Raw genomic sequence first — 5,314 nt, 5'->3', positions numbered from 1 at the left:
CCAGATAGCTAACGGGGTGGGGGAAATAAAGCATTATGATAAAACGGACAGCATAGGGCTTTTGGAAGAGGTGGAGGGACAGGCACCCCAGAGACACACTTTCTCTGCTTGTTTAATTTCCTTAAGACTTACATTCTGGGAAGTCTCGCGAAGCCTTCAAAACTAGAGGCCTCTCAGTAGTATGCGTTGAAAATACATGGGACGTTTTCCTTTTAAAAGCAGTCTAGCAACACCCTCCTCCTTTTGAATGAACCGGCCTCATGACGTCAGAAGCGGCGCACTCCAGCTCGGAGGTTCTGGGCGGTGGCTTGCTGGCCTCTAGTGGCCAGGAAGGAGCCTCGCCGCTCCCGGCTCCGCCTGGCTTCACTGTGATTTCAGCGAGGAGAGGGGGATGTGGATGGACAGGGGTTTATGCTAAGGGTCTTAGTTACTAACCACGTGGAGGGCTTCTTGGGAATACTGGAGACGATTGGCTTCTTCATGCAAATCCCCATTTACCTGGATAACAAACTTGCTTTGGCCCAGAACAGATTATGGAGGCAGCAGTTAGGCCCAGACTCGAATTTCTTGTTTCTAAGATGTAGAAAATATTCTAAAGATAATGCTTTCCAGTTTCTCTGGTGAAAGGTGCAAAAGTAGATGGCAGGTAAGGTAGGTTTGGAGCAGACTCGTGAGCATGTGAGGAAGAAGATCAAATGGAAATAACGAAAACCAAACAAGTGTGTAAACTCTAAAGGAGGATGTACATAGACAGCATTATTTTGAGGAAAACTCAGTGGTCATGTGGCCTCCCTAATAGTTTCTTGAGCAACCTTTGCAACTTCTCCAAGCTTCAGCTTGCCCATCTGGGAATAACGGTACGTCCCACGTGTATGCGTTGCCAAGATTACACGAGTCAGAACGTGAAGGGCTTACTTTACCTTTCACTGTGCAGCAGTGACACTTATTAAAGTTTTAATAAATTTAGCTATTATCATTATTTTACTGTTTTAGTATTATTATTCTCTAGGAGATACAGTCCCATCTTCAGTTTTAGGACAGACCGGGAGAATCTTGCCCTAAATTGAAATTCTGCTTGACAGTTTATACAGGTCTTCAAGTACATGTTGATCCCACTTAATTAAGGCAGCGCCTAAAATTCCTCATAAAGTTCTCCTCAAATAGATGGAATGCTCCTTCTTCTAAGGGGAAAGATGTACTTGAATGGCCTGTTTTTTTTTTTTTTTTTTGCGGTACGCGGGCCTCTCACTGTTGTGGCCTCTCCCGTTGCGGAGCGCAGGCTCAGCGGCCATGGCTCACGGGCCCAGCCGCTTCGCGGCATGTGGGATCTTCCCGGACCGGGGCACGAACCCGTGTCCCCTGAATCGGCAGGCGGACTCTCAACCACTGTGCCACCAGGGAAGCCCTGAATGGCCTCTTGATATGAAGATACTACAGAAGGTATCTAAGTGGACTTTGAGAGGGTTGACAAAATGGACTTCAAAGCCCTTGCAGGCCTAAAATTTTAAATCGCATGACTCTCTGACCTGCTTATTGCCTGCAAATTCATGAGCAGAGGTAGACAGCACAGGAGACCAAGAGACACATCTCCGCACAAGCCCGTGGTCGACCCCGCCCTCCACTCTGGAGGGAAACTCCATTCTTTCCTCCTCAGAGACGGGCACTCCGGTCCCTCCCAGTCACACAGGGATGCTCCTGCAATGGCACAGAGGATGCCCGTGACGGCAGCCCCCCTCCCAGCGCCACGCACTAAGGATGCTTTCCAAGTGGAGGAAAGATGGGCATCAGGCTGAAGTAAATCAAAACAGTAAGACTTTGCAGGATGACTGGACAAACGAAGAGACCTAAGTGAATAACAGAGTAGAAACTGGCAGGGATGATTTAGAGGTCAGTCTGATCTTTGCATGATATGACCATTATAACTTCTAGCGTCTTGGCAGAAAACAATACCAATGGTGTCACACAATTTGTCAGTTCTGTCTGATGGCAATAGCGGTAATAGAACGCTGTGATTGGTGTGCAGAGGGAGAAACTATACATGCTTGTATTGTGACGTAGAACCCCCATATACTTCGTTCTTCTTTATGGAAGGGTAGACTCACAAGTTGGTAAGCTGCCTGTAGTAAACGATAATAATGGACTATGAGTTCCTAAGGAGAATCCATGACTAAATCAGCAAACGTTTCAATGTAGAAGATATCAGAGGCTGGAATTACGGGGCAGAATCATAATAATATCAAAAGAGCTCATATTATTGAGCATTTACTGAACACCGGATGCCGTGCCACGTGCTTTCCATGCATTTTCTCAATTGCTCCTCGAGACCTATGGCACACTTTCGTATTTTACAGCTGTGGATATGGGGGTTCTTTAGAGAATTTCTTTCTTTCCCTTCATCTAATTTAGCACAGTTCATAACTATATATTTATTTGTTTGGGTACTTGATTGGCGTCCAACATTATAATGGCAATGTAAGTGAAGCCTTTTCTTGTGCCATGTAGCTGGGTCCATTTTCCTGGCTGGGGAGGTGGGGGAAGCAGCCCAGGTGTTTGCACCAAGTTTGACCCCTGCTCAGAGCAGCGCTAGCCTGGGTTTTGCTGTCCGCAGACTGAGGACTGTCTACCCCTCCCGGTTCCCAAGTGCTGCCTCTGAATACTAACTGCACTGCAGTCTAATGGCCTCTCCCTCCCCCACCTCTACCCTCACCCTCAAGAAGAAAAGAAGAGCTTCCTCTTCAGCAGCCATTCTTCTCATACGTTCAGGTCCAAGAAGAGCACCCCCGAAGGAGCTCATCAGTACGAACACTTAAAACCTGCAGAAGCACCGTAGGAAGTGGGAACGTGAAGGGAGCTGTCATGTTGTCCTCAGGAAGAGGACCTGAGTGAGTGGATGACAGTTAACACTGTGGATTTCTTCAGCCAGATCAGAACTCTGCACTGGAACAAGCTGTCTAGTCACGGCTGCAGGTCCAAGATCGGAATGTCATTAGGAAGATGGTGCTAATTTTGACACCAGGCACATGTTCTGCTCCGAAATATATGGACCCTTTGATGATTTGAGTTCAGGATGAACTTGACTGTGCAACTCTTTCTCCTTCTAAGATTGGTGTCACATTTCCCCCAAGTCTTGTATCGGTGGTAAAGACTATTCTAAAGCGTCTGTTCAAAGTTTACTGCCCATCTTTCTTACCGGCACTGTGATTCTGTGATGCAGCTGCCAGAAAAGGCCCACCATAACGTGTCCTTTAAGTACTTTATTTTATTGGTTCAAGAGTTCAATTTGATTGATAGATGAGAGTTGGCACCACTTCAGCAATTCATTGAGAAGCTTGCACTGAAAGACAGATTTCTTTAACACAGTTACCCTCTTGCTTCATGTACTGCTAGAGTTACCTTATTGTTAATCTGTCCTAGACTTGTGTCAGAGGTTGAATTGCATCCCCCCCTCCCCCCGCAAAATCATATGTTGCAGTCCTAACCTCCCCCAGTACCTCAGAATGTGACCTTATTTGAAAATAGGGTACTTGCAGATGTAATTGAGTTAAGATGAGGTCATTAGGACGGGTCCTACTCCAGTATGACTCGTGTCACGTAAAGGGGAAATGTGGACATGTAGACGTGCACAAAGGGAGAATATCCTGTGGACGTGAAGACAGAGAACAGGGTGATGTGTCTACAAGTCCAGGAGGGAAGCCATAACAGATCCTTCCCTCACAGCTCTCAGAAGGAACCAACCCGGCCCATACCCCGATTTTTGAACTTCCAGCCTCCAGAATTGTGAGACGATGCCTTTCTGTTTTTCTAAGCCATCTGGTTTGTGGTACTTTGTGTCCTGGCAGCCCTAGCTAATACAACTGGTGATACAAACTTTGAGAAAACAAAGACACCCATTGTCTGTGTTTACTGATAAAAGGATTCCCAAGGTAGGTTGGCTTCAAAGCAAGAACTGAAGAGCATAGCTGACTTTGACGTACTCTAAGACCTGTTATTTCACGAACTCACACTTGGTTGTAATACTTGGTGACTAACCTGTACTTTATTAGTTTACCCATTGTTCCTTTGCTGAACAAGTTGATTGACTCTGTTTCAGGTGACAACATAATGGGTAGTGAGCATGTCGGCCAGTAATTTATTAGTTTCCAAAAGTTTCCAAATCAAATTTCCTAACAATGCAGTCACACAATCAGATAGGTTTTTATTGCACTTCAATTTAGACATTAAAAAGAGACATGTTTAGGTTTTCTTAACAGTTAGAACATTTGTATTATTTTGTATTTTATTTTCAAGTTTGTGTGGCAGTGCTTTTATAGATAAGAATCTACCTATTTATCTCTATCTCTCTATGTATCTATCTTAAAAAAAATCCATGCTTGCCATTTTAATAATCATCATATGTCATGTATGGTGTAGGAGCAACCAAAATTTTTTCCTAAAATTCCTTTTTTATTTTATAATCTTTATTTGAGATTTGTATCAATATAAACCTACCTAAATTGTCAGGAGGGCATATATGTATCTATCAGAAATGCTATCTTTTACGTCTTCTAAGGATCATCGTATAGATTTTTATTTTGAAATGCCTCACTCACATTGATTTTAACATATGAAGAGTTTGGTTAAGAAAAAAAATCTTGCAAAAAATTGTCACAAACATAGTTTGTCAAACGAAAGCTTGTCATAGTGTCAAAGCTACTATTTTCATTCATGTTGTAGTGTGGGAGTCCACAAGCTTGATCCCAATAAAGGTGAGTTAAGGAAAACCACAGTAAAAGTCATGAAGGTGTGCCAAACTCATAGCACAGCTAAAGTGCTTATTTATAGAAGAAGAGTAAGTAAAATACCTTCCTTCAAATTGGTAATATACAAAGGCTGAATTGAGCCCTCATCGGAGGGTTCTTCTTTTTAACTGTTTTTGTATCCAGAGCCAACTTACTTTATTTCAGTTGAGATGAAAAGGATCTTCCCCTTTCACAAGAAAACACCTACCTTTCATTTGGGTCCTAGGACTTGGTAAACTCCAGCTAACTGTTTAGAACATATTGAGGCACAACAAGTGTACTGGAAGATGTGCCAGACAGAAGCTTTAAATTCCCCTACGTTCTCTATTTCAGAGCTGTGATTTTTGTATTCAATCGCGGACCTCCTTGATGGCTTTGGTGAAGATTAGATTTGATAGTACTTTTTTGCGGTACGCGGGCCTCTCACTGTTGTGGCCTCTCCCGTTGCTGAGCACAGGCTCCGGACGCGCAGGCTCAGCGGCCATGGCTCAGGGGCCCAGCCGCTCCGCGTCATGTGGGATCTTCCCGGACCGGGG

The 5,314-nt window shown here is 44.2% G+C and overlaps 1 pseudogene; it reads left to right on the top strand.

Annotated features, from left to right (window-relative positions):
- Window positions 1–260: 260 nt before the first annotated feature.
- Window positions 261–3,355, top strand: LOC136142073 (MOB kinase activator 1A pseudogene; annotated as a pseudogene).
- The last annotated feature ends 1,959 nt before the right edge of the window (window positions 3,356–5,314 follow it).

The sequence above is a fragment of the Phocoena phocoena genome, chromosome X (genome assembly GCF_963924675.1).
Source record: "Phocoena phocoena chromosome X, mPhoPho1.1, whole genome shotgun sequence".
NCBI classification, from domain to species: Eukaryota; Metazoa; Chordata; class Mammalia; order Artiodactyla; family Phocoenidae; genus Phocoena; species Phocoena phocoena.
This window is presented reverse-complemented; position numbering and strand designations above follow the sequence as displayed.